At 45.8% G+C, this 20,514-nt stretch overlaps 8 non-coding genes across 8 annotated transcripts; all 8 read right to left on the bottom strand.

The window, feature by feature from the left end:
- Positions 1 to 1,906: 1,906 nt before the first annotated feature.
- On the bottom strand, positions 1,907 to 2,097 carry LOC130313122 (U2 spliceosomal RNA). Its single transcript, XR_008861140.1, has one exon. It is a non-coding gene; the product is annotated as a U2 spliceosomal RNA (small nuclear RNA).
- Positions 2,098 to 4,193: 2,096 nt separating this feature from the next.
- LOC130313121 (U2 spliceosomal RNA) lies at positions 4,194 to 4,384 on the bottom strand. The gene has a single exon (XR_008861139.1). It is a non-coding gene; the product is annotated as a U2 spliceosomal RNA (small nuclear RNA).
- A 2,091-nt stretch (positions 4,385 to 6,475) lies between these two features.
- Positions 6,476 to 6,666, bottom strand: LOC130313120 (U2 spliceosomal RNA). Its single transcript, XR_008861138.1, has one exon. It is a non-coding gene; the product is annotated as a U2 spliceosomal RNA (small nuclear RNA).
- A 2,635-nt stretch (positions 6,667 to 9,301) lies between these two features.
- LOC130313136 (U2 spliceosomal RNA) lies at positions 9,302 to 9,491 on the bottom strand. The gene has a single exon (XR_008861153.1). It is a non-coding gene; the product is annotated as a U2 spliceosomal RNA (small nuclear RNA).
- A 2,094-nt stretch (positions 9,492 to 11,585) lies between these two features.
- Positions 11,586 to 11,775, bottom strand: LOC130313137 (U2 spliceosomal RNA). The gene has a single exon (XR_008861154.1). It is a non-coding gene; the product is annotated as a U2 spliceosomal RNA (small nuclear RNA).
- A 2,089-nt stretch (positions 11,776 to 13,864) lies between these two features.
- Positions 13,865 to 14,054, bottom strand: LOC130313133 (U2 spliceosomal RNA). Its single transcript, XR_008861150.1, has one exon. It is a non-coding gene; the product is annotated as a U2 spliceosomal RNA (small nuclear RNA).
- A 2,092-nt stretch (positions 14,055 to 16,146) lies between these two features.
- On the bottom strand, positions 16,147 to 16,340 carry LOC130313139 (U2 spliceosomal RNA). Its single transcript, XR_008861155.1, has one exon. It is a non-coding gene; the product is annotated as a U2 spliceosomal RNA (small nuclear RNA).
- Positions 16,341 to 18,395: 2,055 nt separating this feature from the next.
- On the bottom strand, positions 18,396 to 18,586 carry LOC130313118 (U2 spliceosomal RNA). Its single transcript, XR_008861136.1, has one exon. It is a non-coding gene; the product is annotated as a U2 spliceosomal RNA (small nuclear RNA).
- Positions 18,587 to 20,514: the final 1,928 nt, after the last annotated feature.

Below are 20,514 nucleotides of genomic sequence, written 5' to 3'. Positions count from 1 at the left end.
CTCCCACGGGGCCTTTTTAAATGCAATCCATAACCCGGATTTGCCAGGAACCCTTCTTACTCCTCCTACTTGCATGTGACACTGGGCTTAGGATCTGCATAGGAAACACACACACAAGCACACACCTACCTTTGTTGCCTGCAGATGCCTCCTTGGCTGTCCCCAAACGGTATCAAACCAACACCCACGGGAAGCTGTAAGCATAGAGGACATGCCTGCACCCCATTGGACTTACCTGTGTGGGTTAAATCCGGGTTATTTGACAACCTATGGCGGTGATGGTTCTGCTCAGGCAGAGCAGTGCTGATGCTCCTCATAAAGCTGTCGCTGCTGTGAAGGTTCTAGGTGACATCACAAATCCCTATGGTTACATACACAACAAAGCTGGGTTGTTGTTGTTTACACTCTGCAAGGCCTGTGGAAGTGAGTGACATCATAGCACTGTAGTTCTGAGGGTTCTAGATGGATGCAACAATCTCCTGTTGCTTCTATGAAGGCCATAATAGACGACATCACCAAACAGCTCCATAGTCACATACACAGCAAAGGAGAGATGTTGTTTACACCTAGTGATGTCAGTGGTATTGAGTGACATCACAGCACAGTGCTAAGGCTCCTGGGCCTGGACACAGCAGCGGCTGCAATATCTCAACGGAGAATACGTTTATATATATGTGTGTGTGTGCGCGTATATATATATATATATATATATATATATATATATATATATATATATTTCTCCGCCGAAATCACTTTTAAACCCATTTCCACCTTTTTTTCCCTTCTCTTCCTCTTACTTTTTTTTCACGTTTTTTTACGTTTTTCTCCTTTTCGCCTCTTTTCTGGGCGTATTATTCTTCTTTTTCTTCTTTTTTTTCGTCTAATGCATACCCCATCAGTGCAGCAATGCTTATTCAATACCGCCAGCAGATGGAGACACTGGGGGATAATTTTCTAAGGATTTATACTGATTTTTCCTGTCTGAATTTGTCGCACAGAAAGTTGCAGGCCAAATATGTGTGACATTTCTGCGACTTTAGCTTCTAGAGCATTTTTACAACATTATACATAGGTGCTGAATACATAAAAAGCGACTGTTCAGCGACAGACAAGTCGCATCGGCTGAAAGTAGGCCAGAATGTCAGTCCATGTTGGAGCAGGTTTAGATACAGTCTAAAGTATAGATCTCAAAGTCTGTGCACAGAATTTAGCAAGGGCCTCGCACCTTCTGATGCATCAGGTAGGTGCACAATAGCATAGCCTAACCCTCTGTACTTTGGTCTATATTGATGCGGGACATAGACAGCCAGCTGATGACCAATCCATTAGTGCAATGGATGGCTGGAAGCATTTGTCTTTGCCTTTGCAATACCACAGAAGCAATGCATGGTCAATGTACAGCAATGACACACCTGTGTGAACAGCCAGGAGACCCCCCCCCCCCCCCCCCCCATGTTATGTTACATAGTTACATAGTTAGTACGGTCGAAAAAAGACATATGTCCATCAAGTTCAACCAGGGAATTAAGGGGTAGGGGTGTGGCGCGATATTGGGGAAGGGATGAGATTTTATATTTCTTCATAAGCATTAATCTTATTTTGTCAATTAGGAACATTCAGCACCCACCCGCTATCAAGGCAGCTGCCTATCATGTCATGCCCTACCTGCACAGGTGTGCTGGCTACTCAAATGATCCAATTAAGGAGATTTAGTCAGCAGCAGCAGAAGTCCTGTGCCTGGACGCTCCAACAGCGGCCAGACACAAGCAGAAGCAGCAGAAGCAGCAGCAGCAGCACCACCTTTTGTTTTTTGGCTGCAGCAGCAAGGCCCACAGGGCTGGCTAGCTGGCTAGCCAGCAAGCAGGTAGCAATGAAAGTAGGAATCTTTCTTTTTAACCCTGTAAGGGGGTGGTGCACTGTACCCGAAGATACTGCCATATCGGGTCAATGCATAGGGCGACGGAAGCAAGCTTCGAAATCGGCCCCCGTTCTCAAAAATCCATTTAATATATGGTCCCCAGATAGGGGACGTATCAGATATTAAACTGATAAGAACAGATACTACACTTGATCTTAGCCAAAAGGCCGAGAAGCGATAACCGTGAAAGGGGCGGGCCCAACAAGGTCCCCTTCATGGGCACTATCACTGCTTGCTGTCAGGGAGGCTGCCAGACAATTTTCCATGCACACTCTGGGCTGGGGGGCAGTCAACCACCAGTACACACAGCAGAACCTAAACCCATACCATTATTGCTAAGCAGCAAGACAGGGGCCCATTGCACTCCCACGGGGCCTTTTTAAATGCAATCCATAACCCGGATTTGCCAGGAACCCTTCTTACTCCTCCTACTTGCATGTGACACTGGGCTTAGGATCTGCATAGGAAACACACACACAAGCACACACCTACCTTTGTTGCCTGCAGATGCCTCCTTGGCTGTCCCCAAACGGTATCAAACCAACACCCACGGGAAGCTGTAAGCATAGAGGACATGCCTGCACCCCATTGGACTTACCTGTGTGGGTTAAATCCGGGTTATTTGACAACCTATGGCGGTGATGGTTCTGCTCAGGCAGAGCAGTGCTGATGCTCCTCATAAAGCTGTCGCTGCTGTGAAGGTTCTATAGGTGACATCACAAATCCCTATGGTTACATACACAACAAAGCTGGGTTGTTGTTGTTTACACTCTGCAAGGCCTGTGGAAGTGAGTGACATCATAGCACTGTAGTTCTGAGGGTTCTAGATGGATGCAACAATCTCCTGTTGCTTCTATGAAGGCCGTAATAGACGACATCACCAAACAGCTCCATAGTCACATACACAGCAAAGGAGAGATGTTGTTTACACCTAGTGATGTCAGTGGTATTGAGTGACATCACAGCACAGTGCTAAGGCTCCTGGGCCTGGACACAGCAGCGGCTGCAATATCTCAACGGAGAATACGTTTATATATATGTGTGTGTGTGCGCGTATATATATATATATATATATATATATATATATATATATATATATATTTCTCCGCCGAAATCACTTTTAAACCCATTTCCACCTTTTTTTCCCTTCTCTTCCTCTTACTTTTTTTTCACGTTTTTTTACGTTTTTCTCCTTTTCGCCTCTTTTCTGGGCGTATTATTCTTCTTTTTCTTCTTTTTTTTCGTCTAATGCATACCCCATCAGTGCAGCAATGCTTATTCAATACCGCCAGCAGATGGAGACACTGGGGGATAATTTTCTAAGGATTTATACTGATTTTTCCTGTCTGAATTTGTCGCACAGAAAGTTGCAGGCCAAATATGTGTGACATTTCTGCGACTTTAGCTTCTAGAGCATTTTTACAACATTATACATAGGTGCTGAATACATAAAAAGCGACTGTTCAGCGACAGACAAGTCGCATCGGCTGAAAGTAGGCCAGAATGTCAGTCCATGTTGGAGCAGGTTTAGATACAGTCTAAAGTATAGATCTCAAAGTCTGTGCACAGAATTTAGCAAGGGCCTCGCACCTTCTGATGCATCAGGTAGGTGCACAATAGCATAGCCTAACCCTCTGTACTTTGGTCTATATTGATGCGGGACATAGACAGCCAGCTGATGACCAATCCATTAGTGCAATGGATGGCTGGAAGCATTTGTCTTTGCCTTTGCAATACCACAGAAGCAATGCATGGTCAATGTACAGCAATGACACACCTGTGTGAACAGCCAGGAGACCCCCCCCCCCCCCCCCCCCCATGTTATGTTACATAGTTACATAGTTAGTACGGTCGAAAAAAGACATATGTCCATCAAGTTCAACCAGGGAATTAAGGGGTAGGGGTGTGGCGCGATATTGGGGAAGGGATGAGATTTTATATTTCTTCATAAGCATTAATCTTATTTTGTCAATTAGGAACATTCAGCACCCACCCGCTATCAAGGCAGCTGCCTATCATGTCATGCCCTACCTGCACAGGTGTGCTGGCTACTCAAATGATCCAATTAAGGAGGCCATTTAGTCAGCAGCAGCAGAAGTCCTGTGCCTGGACGCTCCAACAGCGGCCAGACACAAGCAGAAGCAGCAGAAGCAGCAGCAGCAGCACCACCTTTTGTTTTTTGGCTGCAGCAGCAAGGCCCACAGGGCTGGCTAGCTGGCTAGCCAGCAAGCAGGTAGCAATGAAAGTAGGAATCTTTCTTTTTAACCCTGTAAGGGGGTGGTGCACTGTACCCGAAGATACTGCCATATCGGGTCAATGCATAGGGCGACGGAAGCAAGCTTCGAAATCGGCCCCCGTTCTCAAAAATCCATTTAATATATGGTCCCCAGATAGGGGACGTATCAGATATTAAACTGATAAGAACAGATACTACACTTGATCTTAGCCAAAAGGCCGAGAAGCGATAACCGTGAAAGGGGCGGGCCCAACAAGGTCCCCTTCATGGGCACTATCACTGCTTGCTGTCAGGGAGGCTGCCAGACAATTTTCCATGCACACTCTGGGCTGGGGGGCAGTCAACCACCAGTACACACAGCAGAACCTAAACCCATACCATTATTGCTAAGCAGCAAGACAGGGGCCCATTGCACTCCCACGGGGCCTTTTTAAATGCAATCCATAACCCGGATTTGCCAGGAACCCTTCTTACTCCTCCTACTTGCATGTGACACTGGGCTTAGGATCTGCATAGGAAACACACACACAAGCACACACCTACCTTTGTTGCCTGCAGATGCCTCCTTGGCTGTCCCCAAACGGTATCAAACCAACACCCACGGGAAGCTGTAAGCATAGAGGACATGCCTGCACCCCATTGGACTTACCTGTGTGGGTTAAATCCGGGTTATTTGACAACCTATGGCGGTGATGGTTCTGCTCAGGCAGAGCAGTGCTGATGCTCCTCATAAAGCTGTCGCTGCTGTGAAGGTTCTAGGTGACATCACAAATCCCTATGGTTACATACACAACAAAGCTGGGTTGTTGTTGTTTACACTCTGCAAGGCCTGTGGAAGTGAGTGACATCATAGCACTGTAGTTCTGAGGGTTCAAGATGGATGCAACAATCTCCTGTTGCTTCTATGAAGGCCATAATAGACGACATCACCAAACAGCTCCATAGTCACATACACAGCAAAGGAGAGATGTTGTTTACACCTAGTGATGTCAGTGGTATTGAGTGACATCACAGCACAGTGCTAAGGCTCCTGGGCCTGGACACAGCAGCGGCTGCAATATCTCAACGGAGAATACGTTTATATATATGTGTGTGTGTGCGCGTATATATATATATATATATATATATATATATATATATATATATATATTTCTCCGCCGAAATCACTTTTAAACCCATTTCCACCTTTTTTTCCCTTCTCTTCCTCTTACTTTTTTTTCACGTTTTTTTACGTTTTTCTCCTTTTCGCCTCTTTTCTGGGCGTATTATTCTTCTTTTTCTTCTTTTTTTTCGTCTAATGCATACCCCATCAGTGCAGCAATGCTTATTCAATACCGCCAGCAGATGGAGACACTGGGGGATAATTTTCTAAGGATTTATACTGATTTTTCCTGTCTGAATTTGTCGCACAGAAAGTTGCAGGCCAAATATGTGTGACATTTCTGCGACTTTAGCTTCTAGAGCATTTTTACAACATTATACATAGGTGCTGAATACATAAAAAGCGACTGTTCAGCGACAGACAAGTCGCATCGGCTGAAAGTAGGCCAGAATGTCAGTCCATGTTGGAGCAGGTTTAGATACAGTCTAAAGTATAGATCTCAAAGTCTGTGCACAGAATTTAGCAAGGGCCTCGCACCTTCTGATGCATCAGGTAGGTGCACAATAGCATAGCCTAACCCTCTGTACTTTGGTCTATATTGATGCGGGACATAGACAGCCAGCTGATGACCAATCCATTAGTGCAATGGATGGCTGGAAGCATTTGTCTTTGCCTTTGCAATACCACAGAAGCAATGCATGGTCAATGTACAGCAATGACACACCTGTGTGAACAGCCAGGAGACCCCCCCCCCCCCCCCCCATGTTATGTTACATAGTTACATAGTTAGTACGGTCGAAAAAAGACATATGTCCATCAAGTTCAACCAGGGAATTAAGGGGTAGGGGTGTGGCGCGATATTGGGGAAGGGATGAGATTTTATATTTCTTCATAAGCATTAATCTTATTTTGTCAATTAGGAACATTCAGCACCCACCCGCTATCAAGGCAGCTGCCTATCATGTCATGCCCTACCTGCACAGGTGTGCTGGCTACTCAAATGATCCAATTAAGGAGGCCATTTAGTCAGCAGCAGCAGAAGTCCTGTGCCTGGACGCTCCAACAGCGGCCAGACACAAGCAGAAGCAGCAGAAGCAGCAGCAGCAGCACCACCTTTTGTTTTTTGGCTGCAGCAGCAAGGCCCACAGGGCTGGCTAGCTGGCTAGCCAGCAAGCAGGTAGCAATGAAAGTAGGAATCTTTCTTTTTAACCCTGTAAGGGGGTGGTGCACTGTACCCGAAGATACTGCCATATCGGGTCAATGCATAGGGCGACGGAAGCAAGCTTCGAAATCGGCCCCCGTTCTCAAAAATCCATTTAATATATGGTCCCCAGATAGGGGACGTATCAGATATTAAACTGATAAGAACAGATACTACACTTGATCTTAGCCAAAAGGCCGAGAAGCGATAACCGTGAAAGGGGCGGGCCCAACAAGGTCCCCTTCATGGGCACTATCACTGCTTGCTGTCAGGGAGGCTGCCAGACAATTTTCCATGCACACTCTGGGCTGGGGGGCAGTCAACCACCAGTACACACAGCAGAACCTAAACCCATACCATTATTGCTAAGCAGCAAGACAGGGGCCCATTGCACTCCCACGGGGCCTTTTTAAATGCAATCCATAACCCGGATTTGCCAGGAACCCTTCTTACTCCTCCTACTTGCATGTGACACTGGGCTTAGGATCTGCATAGGAAACACACACACAAGCACACACCTACCTTTGTTGCCTGCAGATGCCTCCTTGGCTGTCCCCAAACGGTATCAAACCAACACCCACGGGAAGCTGTAAGCATAGAGGACATGCCTGCACCCCATTGGACTTACCTGTGTGGGTTAAATCCGGGTTATTTGACAACCTATGGCGGTGATGGTTCTGCTCAGGCAGAGCAGTGCTGATGCTCCTCATAAAGCTGTCGCTGCTGTGAAGGTTCTAGGTGACATCACAAATCCCTATGGTTACATACACAACAAAGCTGGGTTGTTGTTGTTTACACTCTGCAAGGCCTGTGGAAGTGAGTGACATCATAGCACTGTAGTTCTGAGGGTTCTAGATGGATGCAACAATCTCCTGTTGCTTCTATGAAGGCCATAATAGACGACATCACCAAACAGCTCCATAGTCACATACACAGCAAAGGAGAGATGTTGTTTTTACACCTAGTGATGTCAGTGGTATTGAGTGACATCACAGCACAGTGCTAAGGCTCCTGGGGCCTGGACACAGCAGCGGCTGCAATATCTCAACGGAGAATACGTTTATATATATGTGTGTGTGTGCGCGTATATATATATATATATATATATATATATATATATATATATTTCTCCGCCGAAATCACTTTTAAACCCATTTCCACCTTTTTTTCCCTTCTCTTCCTCTTACTTTTTTTTTCACGTTTTTTTACGTTTTTCTCCTTTTCGCCTCTTTTCTGGGCGTATTATTCTTCTTTTTCTTCTTTTTTTTCGTCTAATGCATACCCCATCAGTGCAGCAATGCTTATTCCATACCGCCAGCAGATGGAGACACTGGGGGATAATTTTCTAAGGATTTATACTGATTTTCCTGTCTGAATTGTCGCACAGAAAGTTGCAAGCCAAATATGTGTGACATTTCTGCGACTTTAGCTTCTAGAGCATTTTTACAACATTATACATAGGTGCTGAATAGTGTTGAGCGGCATAGGCCATATTCGAATTCGCGAATATTCGCGAATATATGACGAATATTCGTCATATATTCGCGAATATTCGCATATTCGTTATACCCTCGTTTTATTTTCGCATATGCGAATATTCGCGTATGCGAAAATTAACATATGTGAAAAGTTGCATATACAAAATTAACGCATGTGAAACTTCGCATATGCGAAACTCGCATATGCGAAACTTCGCATATGCGAAACTTCGCATATGCGCAAATTCGCATATGCGAAAATTAGCATGTGCTAATTTTCGCATATGCGAATTTCCACACGTCAGTCTTACACAGTAGTATTACAGCCTTCTTTACACCACATAAGCTGGAAGCAGAGAGGGATGATCACTGTGATGTGTACTGTGAAGAAAAAAAAAAAAAAAAAAAAAAAAAAAAAAAACGAATATTCGTAATTACGAATATATAGCGCTATATTCGCGAAATTCGCGAATTCGCGAATATGCGATATTCGCGAATAATATTCGAATTGCGAATATTCGCGAGCAACACTAGTGCTGAATACATAAAAAGCGACTGTTCAGCGACAGACAAGTCGCATCGGCTGAAAGTAGGCCAGAATGTCAGTCCATGTTGGAGCAGGTTTAGATACAGTCTAAAGTATAGATCTCAAAGTCTGTGCACAGAATTTAGCAAGGGCCTCGCACCTTCTGATGCATCAGGTAGGTGCACAATAGCATAGCCTAACCCTCTGTACTTTGGTCTATATTGATGCGGGACATAGACAGCCAGCTGATGACCAATCCATTAGTGCAATGGATGGCTGGAAGCATTTGTCTTTGCCTTTGCAATACCACAGAAGCAATGCATGGTCAATGTACAGCAATGACACACCTGTGTGAACAGCCAGAGACCCCCCCCCCCCCCCCCCCCATGTTATGTTACATAGTTACATAGTTAGTACGGTCGAAAAAGACATATGTACATCAAGTTCAACCAGGGAATTAAGGGGTAGGGGTGTGGCGCGATATTGGGGAAGGGATGAGATTTTATATTTCTTCATAAGCATTATCTTATTTGTCAATTAGGAACATTCAGCACCCCACCCGCTATCAAGGCAGCTGCCTATCATGTCATGCCCTACCTGCACAGGTGTGCTGGCTACTCAAATGATCCAATTAAGGAGGCCATTTAGTCAGCAGCAGCAGAAGTCCTGTGCCTGGACGCTCCAACAGCGTCCAGACACAAGCAGAAGCAGCAGAAGCAGCAGCAGCAGCACCACCTTTTGTTTTTTGGCTGCAGCAGCAAGGCCCACAGGGCTGGCTAGCTGCTAGCCAGCAAGCAGGTAGCAATGAAAGTAGGAATCTTTCTTTTTAACCCTGTAAGGGGGTGGTGCACTGTACCCGAAGATACTGCCATATCGGGGTCAATGCATAGGGCGACGGAAGCAAGCTTCGAATCGGCCCCCGTCTCAAAAATCCATTTAATATATGGTCCCCAGATAGGGGACGTATCAGATATTAAACTGATAAGAACAGATACTACACTTGATCTTAGCCAAAAGGCCGAGAAGCGATAACCGTGAAAGGGGCGGGCCCAACAAGGGTCCCCTTCATGGGCACTATCACTGCTTGCTGTCAGGGAGGCTGCCAGACAATTTTCCATGCACACTCTGGGCTGGGGGGCAGTCACCACCAGTACACACAGCCAGAACCTAAAACCCATACCATTATTGCTAAGCAAGCAAGACAGGGGCCATTGCACTCCACGGGGCCTTTTAAATGCAATCCATAACCCGGATTTGCCAGGAACCCTTCTTACTCCTCCTACTTGCATGTGACAACTGGGCTTAGGATCTGCATAGGAAACACACACACAAGCACACACCTACCTTTGTTGCCTGCAGATGCCTCCTTGGCTGTCCCCAAACGGTATCAAACCAACACCCACGGGAAGCTGTAAGCATAGAGGACATGCCTGCACCCCATTGGACTTACCTGTGTGGGTTAAATCCGGGTTATTTGACAACCTATGGCGGTGATGGTTCTGCTCAGGCAGAGCAGTGCTGATGCTCCTCATAAAGCTGTCGCTGCTGTGAAGGTTCTAGGTGACATCACAAATCCCTATGGTTACATACACAACAAAGCTGGGTTGTTGTTGTTTACACTCTGCAAGGCCTGTGGAAGTGAGTGACATCATAGCACTGTAGTTCTGAGGGTTCTAGATGGATGCAACAATCTCCTGTTGCTTCTATGAAGGCCATAATAGACGACATCACCAAACAGCTCCATAGTCACATACACAGCAAAGGAGAGATGTTGTTTACACCTAGTGATGTCAGTGGTATTGAGTGACATCACAGCACAGTGCTAAGGCTCCTGGGCCTGGACACAGCAGCGGCTGCAATATCTCAACGGAGAATACGTTTATATATATGTGTGTGTGTGCGCGTATATATATATATATATATATATATATATATATATATATATATATATTTCTCTCTCCGCCGAAATCACTTTTAAACCCATTTCCACCTTTTTTTCCCTTCTCTTCCTCTTACTTTTTTTTCACGTTTTTTTACGTTTTTCTCCTTTTCGCCTCTTTTCTGGGCGTATTATTCTTCTTTTCTTCTTTTTTTTCGTCTAATGCATACCCCATCAGTGCAGCAATGCTTATTCAATACCGCCAGCAGATGGAGACACTGGGGGATAATTTTCTAAGGATTTATACTGATTTTTCCTGTCTGAATTTGTCGCACAGAAAGTTGCAGGCCAAATATGTGTGACATTTCTGCGACTTTAGCTTCTAGAGCATTTTTACAACATTATACATAGGTGCTGAATACATAAAAAGCGACTGTTCAGCGACAGACAAGTCGCATCGCTGAAAGTAGGCCAGAATGTCAGTCCATGATTGGAGCAGGTTTAGATACAGTCTAAAGTATAGATCTCAAAGTCTGTGCACAGAATTTAGCAAGGGCCTCGCACCTTCTGATGCATCAGGTAGGTGCACAATAGCATAGCCTAACCTCTGTACTTTGGTCTATATTGATGCGGGACATAGACAGCCAGCTGATGACCAATCCATTAGTGCAATGGATGGCTGGAAGCATTTGTCTTTGCCTTTGCAATACCACAGAAGCAATGCATGGTCAATGTACAGCAATGACACACCTGTGTGAACAGCCAGGAGACACCCCCCCCTCCCCCCCCATGTTATGTTACATAGTTACATAGTTAGTACGGTCGAAAAAAGACATATGTCCATCAAGTTCAACCAGGGAATTAAGGGGTAGGGGTGTGGCGCGATATTGGGGAAGGGATGAGATTTTATATTTCTTCATAAGCATTAATCTTATTTTGTCAATTAGGAACATTCAGCACCCACCCGCTATCAAGGCAGCTGCCTATCATGTCATGCCCTACCTGCACAGGTGTGCTGGCTACTCAATGATCCAATTAAGGAGGCCATTTAGTCAGCAGCAGCAGAAGTCCTGTGCCTGGACGCTCCAACAGCGGCCAGACACAAGCAGAAGCAGCAGAAGCAGCAGCAGCAGCACCACCTTTTGTTTTTTGGCTGCAGCAGCAAGGCCCACAGGGCTGGCTAGCTGGCTAGCCAGCAAGCAGGTAGCAATGAAAGTAGGAATCTTTCTTTTTAACCCTGTAAGGGGGTGGTGCACTGTACCGAAGATACTGCCATATCGGGTCAATGCATAGGGCGACGGAAGCAAGCTTCGAAATCGGCCCCCGTTCTCAAAAATCCATTTAATATATGGTCCCCAGATAGGGGACGTATCAGATATTAAACTGATAAGAACAGATACTACACTTGATCTTAGCCAAAAGGCCGAGAAGCGATAACCGTGAAAGGGGCGGGCCCAACAAGGTCCCCTTCATGGGCACTATCACTGCTTGCTGTCAGGGAGGCTGCAGACAATTTTCCATGCACACTCTGGGCTGGGGGGCAGTCAACCACCAGTACACACAGCAGAACCTAAACCATACCATTATTGCTAAGCAGCAAGACAGGGGCCCATTGCACTCCCACGGGGCCTTTTTAAATGCAATCCATAACCCGGATTTGCCAGGAACCCTTCTTACTCCTCCTACTTGCATGTGACACTGGGCTTAGGATCTGCATAGGAAACACACACACAAGCACACACCTACCTTTGTTGCCTGCAGATGCCTCCTTGGCTGTCCCCAAACGGTATCAACCAACACCCACGGGAAGCTGTAAGCATAGAGGACATGCCTGCACCCCATTGGACTTACCTGTGTGGGTTAAATCCGGGTTATTTGACAACCTATGGCGGTGATGGTTCTGCTCAGGCAGAGCAGTGCTGATGCTCCTCATAAAGCTGTCGCTGCTGTGAAGGTTCTAGGTGACATCACAATCCCTATGGTTACATACACAACAAAGCTGGGTTGTTGTTGTTTACACTCTGCAAGGCCTGTGGAAGTGAGTGACATCATAGCACTGTAGTTCTGAGGTTCTAGATGGATGCAACAATCTCCTGTTGCTTCTATGAAGGCCATAATAGACGACATCACCAACAGCTCCATAGTCACATACACAGCAAAGGAGAGATGTTGTTTACACCTAGTGATGTCAGTGGTATTGAGTGACATCACAGCACAGTGCTAAGGCTCCTGGGCCTGGACACAGCAGCGGCTGCAATATCTCAACGGAGAATACGTTTATATATATGTGTGTGTGTGCGCGTATATATATATATATATATATATATATATATATATATATATATATATTTCTCCGCCGAAATCACTTTTAAACCCTTCCATTTCCACCTTTTTTTCCCTTCTCTTCCTCTTACTTTTTTTTCACGTTTTTTTACGTTTTTCTCCTTTTCGCCTCTTTTCTGGGCGTATTATTCTTCTTTTTCTTCTTTTTTTTCGTCTAATGCATACCCCATCAGTGCAGCAATGCTTATTCAATACCGCCAGCAGATGGAGACACTGGGGGATAATTTTCTAAGGATTTATACTGATTTTTCCTGTCTGAATTTGTCGCACAGAAAGTTGCAGGCCAAATATGTGTGACATTTCTGCGACTTTAGCTTCTAGAGCATTTTTACAACATTATACATAGGTGCTGAATACATAAAAAGCGACTGTTCAGCGACAGACAAGTCGCATCGGCTGAAAGTAGGCCAGAATGTCAGTCCATGTTGGAGCAGGTTTAGATACAGTCTAAAGTATAGATCTCAAAGTCTGTGCACAGAATTTAGCAAGGGCCTCGCACCTTCTGATGCATCAGGTAGGTGCACAATAGCATAGCCTAACCCTCTGTACTTTGGTCTATATTGATGCGGGACATAGACAGCCAGCTGATGACCAATCCATTAGTGCAATGGATGGCTGGAAGCATTTGTCTTTGCCTTTGCAATACCACAGAAGCAATGCATGGTCAATGTACAGCAATGACACACCTGTGTGAACAGCCAGGAGACCCCCCCCCCCCCCCATGTTATGTTACATAGTTACATAGTTAGTACGGTCGAAAAAAGACATATGTCCATCAAGTTCAACCAGGGAATTAAGGGGTAGGGGTGTGCGCGATATTGGGGAAGGGATGAGATTTTATATTTCCTTCATAAGCATTAATCTTATTTTGTCAATTAGGAACATTCAGCACCCACCCGCTATCAAGGCAGCTGCCTATCATGTCATGCCCTACCCCAGCACAGGTGTGCTGGCTACTCAAATGATCCAATTAAGGAGGCCATTTAGTCAGCAGCAGCAGAAGTCCTGTGCCTGGACGCTCCAACAGCGGCCAGACACAAGCAGAAGCAGCAGAAGCAGCAGCAGCAGCACCCACCTTTTGTTTTTTGGCTGCAGCAGCAAGGCCCACAGGGCTGGCTAGCTGGCTAGCCAGCAAGCAGGTAGCAATGAAAGTAGGAATCTTTCTTTTTACCCTGTAAGGGGGGTGGTGCACTGTACCCGAAGATACTGCCATATCGGGTCAATGCATAGGGCGACGGAAGCAAGCTTCGAAATCGGCCCCCGTTCTCAAAAATCCATTTAATATATGGTCCCCAGATAGGGGACGTATCAGATATTAAACTGATAAGAACAGATACTACACTTGATCTTAGCCAAAGGCCGAGAAGCGATAACCGTGAAAGGGGCGGGCCCACAAGGTCCCCTTCATGGGCACTATCACTGCTTGCTGTCAGGGAGGCTGCCAGACAATTTTCCATGCACACTCTGGGCTGGGGGGGCAGTCAACCACCAGTACACACAGCAGAACCTAAACCCATAACCATTATTTGCTAAGCAGCAAGACCAGGGGCCCATTGCACTCCCACGGGGCCTTTTTAAATGCAATCCATAACCCGGATTTGCCAGGAACCCTTCTTACTCCTCCTACTTGCATGTGACACTGGGCTTAGGATCTGCATAGAAACACACACACAAGCACACACACCTACCTTTGTTGCCTGCAGATGCCTCCTTGGCTGTCCCCAAACGGTATCAAACCAACACCCACGGGAACGCTGTAAGCATAGAGGACATGCCTGCACCCCATTGGACTTACCTGTGTGGGTTAAATCCGGGTTATTTGACAACCTATGGCGGTGATGGTTCTGCTCAGGCAGAGCAGTGCTGATGCTCCTCATAAAGCTGTCGCTGCTGTGAAGGTTCTAGGTGACATCACAAATCCCTATGGTTCATACACAACAAAGCTGGGTTGTTGTTGTTTACACTCTGCAAGGCCTGTGGAAGTGAGTGACATCATAGCACTGTAGTTCTGAGGGTTCTAGATGGATGCAACAATCTCCTGTTGCTTCTATGAAGGCCATAATAGACGACATCACCAAACAGCTCCATAGTCACATACACAGCAAAGGAGAGATGTTGTTTACACCTAGTGATGTCAGTGGTATTGAGTGACATCACAGCACAGTGCTAAGGCTCCTGGGCCTGGACACAGCAGCGGCTGCAATATCTCAACGGAGAATACGTTTATATATATGTGTGTGTGTGCGCGTATATATATATATATATAATATATATATATATATATATATATATATTTCTCCGCCGAAATCACTTTTAAACCCATTTCCACCTTTTTTTCCCTTCTCTTCCTCTTACTTTATTTTCACGTTTTTTTACGTTTTTCTCCTTTTCGCCTCTTTTCTGGGCGTATTATTCTTCTTTTTCTTCTTTTTTTTCGTCTAATGCATACCCCATCAGTGCAGCAATGCTTATTCAATACCGCCAGCAGATGGAGACACTGGGGGATAATTTTCTAAGGATTTATACTGATTTTTCCTGTCTGAATTTGTCGCACAGAAAGTTGCAGGCCAAATATAGTGTGACATTTCTGCGACTTTAGCTTCTAGAGCATTTTTACAACATTATACATAGGTGCTGAATACATAAAAAGCGACTGTTCAGCGACAGACAAGTCGCATCGGCTGAAAGTAGGCCAGAATGTCAGTCCATGTTGGAGCAGGTTTAGATACAGTCTAAGCATAGATCTCAAAGTCTGTGCACAGAATTTAGCAAGGGCCTCGCACCTTCTGATGCATCAGGTAGGTGCACAATAGCATAGCCTAACCCTCTGTACTTTGGTCTATATTGATGCGGGACATAGACAGCCAGCTGATGACCAATCCATTAGTGCAATGGATGGCTGGAAGCATTTGTCTTTGCCTTTGCAATACCACAGAAGCAATGCATGGTCAATGTACAGCAATGACACACCTGTGTGAACAGCCAGGAGACCCCCCCCCCCCCCATGTTATGTTACATAGTTACATAGTTTGTACGGTCGAAAAAAGACATATGTCCATCAAGTTCAACCAGGGAATTAAGGGGTAGGGGTGTGGCGCGATATTGGGGAAGGGATGAGATTTTATATTTCTTCATAAGCATTAATCTTATTTTGTCAATTAGGAAACATTCAGCACCCACCCGCTATCAAGGCAGCTGCCTATCATGTCATGCCCTACCTGCACAGGTGTGCTGGCTACTCAAATGATCCAATTAAGGAGGCCATTTAGTCAGCAGCAGCAGAAGTCCTGTGCCTGGACGCTCCAAACAGCGGCAGACACAAGCAGAAGCAGCAGAAGCAGCAGCAGCAGCACCAACCTTTTGTTTTTTGGCTGCAGCAGCAAGGCCCACAGGGCTGGCTAGCTGGCTAGCCAGCAAGCAGGTAGCAATGAAAGTAGGAATCTTTCTTTTTAACCCTGTAAGGGGGTGGTGCACTGTACCCGAAGATACTGCCATATCGGGTCAATGCATAGGGCGGGGGACGGAAGCAAGCTTCGAAATCGGCCCCCGTTCTCAAAAATCCATTTAATATATGGTCCCCAGATAGGGGACGTATCAGATATTAAACTGATAAGAACAGATACTACACTTGATCTTAGCCAAAAGGCGAGAAGCGATAACCGTGAAAGGGGCGGCCCAACAAGGTCCCCTTCATGGGCACTATCACTGCTTGCTGTCAGGGAGGCTGCCAGACAATTTTCCATGCACACTCTGGGCTGGGGGGCAGTCAACCACCAGTACACACAGCAGAACCTAAACCCATACCATTATTGCTAAGCAGCAAGACAGGGGCCCATTGCACTCCCACGGGGCCTTTTTAAATGCAATCCATAACCCGGATTTGCAGGAACCCTTCTTACTCCTCCTACTTGCATGTGACACTGGGCTTAGGATCTGCATAGGAAACACACACACAAGCACACACCTACCTTTGTTGCCTGCAGATGCCTCCTTGGCTGTCCCCAAACGGTATCAAACCAACACCCACGGGAAGCTGTAAGCATAGAGGACATGCCTGCACCCCCATTGGACTTACCTGTGTGGGTTAAATCCGGGTTATTGACAACCTATGGCGGTGATGGTTCTGCTCAGGCAGAGCAGTGCTGATGCTCCTCATAAAGCTGTCGCTGCTGTGAAGGTTCTAGTGACATCACAAATCCCTATGGTTACATACACAACAAAGCTGGGTTGTTGTTGTTTACACTCTGCAAGGCCTGTGGAAGTGAGTGACATCATAGCACTGTAGTTCTGAGGGTTCTAGATGGATGCAACAATCTCCTGTTGCTTCTATGAAGGCCATAATAGACGGACATCACCAAACAGCTCCATAGTCACATACACAGCAAAGAGAGATGTTGTTTACACCTAGTGATGTCAGTGGTATTGAGTGACATCACAAGCACAGTGCTAAGGCTCCTGGGCCTGGACACAGCAGCGGCTGCAATATCTCAACGGAGAATACGTTTATATATATGTGTGTGTGTGCGCGTATATATATATATATATTTCTCCGCCGAAATCACTTTTAAACCCATTTCCACCTTTTTTTCCCTTCTCTTCCTCTTACTTTTTTTCACGTTTTTTTACGTTTTTCTCCTTTTCGCCTCTTTTCTGGGCGTATTATTCTTCTTTTTCTTCTTTTTTTTCGGTCTAATGCATACCCCATCAGTGCAGCAATGCTTATTCAATACCGCCAGCAGATGGAGACACTGGGGGATAATTTTCTAAGGATTTATACTGATTTTTCCTGTCTGAATTTGTCGCACAGAAAGTTGCAGGCCAAATATGTGTGACATTTCTGCGACTTTAGCTTCTAGAGCATTTTTACAACATTATACATAGGTGCTGAATACATAAAAAGCGACTGTTCAGCGACAGACAAGTCGCATCGGCTGAAAGTAGGCCAGAATGTCAGTCCATGTTGGAGCAGGTTAGATACAGTCTAAAGTATAGATCTCAAAGTCTGTGCACAGAATTTAGCAAGGGCCTCGCACCTTCTGATGCATCAGGTAGGTGCACAATAGCATAGCCTAACCCTACTGTACTTTGGTCTATATTGATGCGGGACATAGACAGCCAGCTGATGACCAATCCATTAGTGCAATGGATGGCTGGAAGCATTTGTCTTTGCCTTTGCAATACCACAGAAGCAATGCATGGTCAATGTACAGCAATGACACACCTGTGTGAACAGCCAGGAGACCCCCCCCCCCCCCATGTTATGTTACATAGTTACATAGTTAGTACGGTCGAAAAAAGACATATGTCCATCAAGTTCAACCAGGGAATTAAGGGGTAGGGGTGTGGCGCGATATTGGGGAAGGGATGAGATTTTATATTTCTTCATAAGCATTAATCTTATTTTGTCAATTAGGAACATTCAGCACCCACCCGCTATCAAGGCAGCTGCCTATCATGTCATGCCCTACCTGCCACAGGTGTGCTGGCTACTCAAATGATCCAATTAAGGAGGCCATTTAGTCAGCAGCAGCAGAAGTCCTGTGCCTGGGACGCTCCAACAGCGGCCAGACACAAGCAGAAGCAGCAGAAGCAGCAGCAGCAGCACCACCTTTGTTTTTGGCTGCAGCAGCAAGGCCCACAGGGCTGGCTAGCTGGCTAGCCAGCAAGCAGGTAGCAATGAAAGTAGGAATCTTTCTTTTTAACCCTGTAAGGGGGTGGTGCACTGTACCCGAAGATACTGCCATATCGGGTCAATGCATAGGGCGACGGAAGCAAGCTTCGAAATCGGCCCCCGTTCTCAAAAATCCATTTAATATATGGTCCCCAGATAGGGGACGTATCAGATATTAAACTGATAAGAACAGATACTACACTTGATCTTAGCCAAAAGGCCGAGAAGCGATAACCGTGAAAGGGGCGGGCCCAACAAGGTCCCCTTCATGGGCACTATCACTGCTTGCTGTCAGGGAGGCTGCCAGACAATTTTCCATGCACACTCTGGGCTGGGGGGCAGTCAACCACCAGTACACACAGCAGAACCTAAACCCATACCATTATTGCTAAGCAGCAAGACAGGGGCCCATTGCACTCCCACGGGGCCTTTTTAAATGCAATCCATAACCCGGATTTGCCAGGAACCCTTCTTACTCCTCCTACTTGCATGTGACACTGGGCTTAGGATCTGCATAGGAAACACACACACAAGCACACACCTACCTTTGTTGCCTGCAGATGCCTCCTTGGCTGTCCCCAAACGGTATCAAACCAACACCCACGGGAAGCTGTAAGCATAGAGGACATGCCTGCACCCCATTGGACTTACCTGTGTGGGTTAAATCCGGGTTATTTGACAACCTATGGCGGTGATGGTTCTGCTCAGGCAGAGCAGTGCTGATGCTCCTCATAAAGCTGTCGCTGCTGTGAAGGTTCTAGGTGACATCACAAATCCCTATGGTTACATACACAACAAAGCTGGGTTGTTGTTGTTTACACTCTGCAAGGCCTGTGGAAGTGAGTGACATCATAGCACTGTAGTTCTGAGGGTTCTAGATGGATGCAACAATCTCCTGTTGCTTCTATGAAGGCCATAATAGACGACATCACCAAACAGCTCCATAGTCACATACACAGCAAAGGAGAGATGTTGTTTACACCTAGTGATGTCAGTGGTATTGAGTGACATCACAGCACAGTGCTAAGGCTCCTGGGCCTGGACACAGCAGCGGCTGCAATATCTCAACGGAGAATACGTTTATATATATGTGTGTGTGTGCGCGTATATATATATATATATATATATATATATATATATATATATATTTCTCCGCCGAAATCACTTTTAAACCCATTTCCACCTTTTTTTCCCTTCTCTTCCTCTTACTTTTTTTTCACGTTTTTTTACGTTTTTCTCCTTTTCGCCTCTTTTCTGGGCGTATTATTCTTCTTTTTCTTCTTTTTTTTCGTCTAATGCATACCCCATCAGTGCAGCAATGCTTATTCAATACCGCCAGCAGATGGAGACACTGGGGGATAATTTTCTAAGGATTTATACTGATTTTTCCTGTCTGAATTTGTCGCACAGAAAGTTGCAGGCCAAATATGTGTGACATTTCTGCGACTTTAGCTTCTAGAGCATTTTTACAACATTATACATAGGTGCTGAATACATAAAAAGCGACTGTTCAGCGACAGACAAGTCGCATCGGCTGAAAGTAGGCCAGAATGTCAGTCCATGTTGGAGCAGGTTTAGATACAGTCTAAAGTATAGATCTCAAAGTCTGTGCACAGAATTTAGCAAGGGCCTCGCACCTTCTGATGCATCAGGTAGGTGCACAATAGCATAGCCTAACCCTCTGTACTTTGGTCTATATTGATGCGGGACATAGACAGCCAGCTGATGACCAATCCATTAGTGCAATGGATGGCTGGAAGCATTTGTCTTTGCCTTTGCAATACCACAGAAGCAATGCATGGTCAATGTACAGCAATGACACACCTGTGTGAACAGCCAGGAGACCCCCCCCCCCCCCCCCCATGTTATGTTACATAGTTACATAGTTAGTACGGTCGAAAAAAGACATATGTCCATCAAGTTCAACCAGGGAATTAAGGGGTAGGGGTGTGGCGCGATATTGGGGAAGGGATGAGATTTTATATTTCTTCATAAGCATTAATCTTATTTTGTCAATTAGGAACATTCAGCACCCACCCGCTATCAAGGCAGCTGCCTATCATGTCATGCCCTACCTGCACAGGTGTGCTGGCTACTCAAATGATCCAATTAAGGAGGCCATTTAGTCAGCAGCAGCAGAAGTCCTGTGCCTGGACGCTC

Source organism: Hyla sarda, unplaced genomic scaffold (assembly GCF_029499605.1).
Source record: "Hyla sarda isolate aHylSar1 unplaced genomic scaffold, aHylSar1.hap1 scaffold_175, whole genome shotgun sequence".
Classification (NCBI taxonomy): domain Eukaryota; kingdom Metazoa; phylum Chordata; class Amphibia; order Anura; family Hylidae; genus Hyla; species Hyla sarda.
Note: the sequence above shows the minus strand (reverse complement) of the source record. Positions and strands in the feature narration are given on the sequence as shown.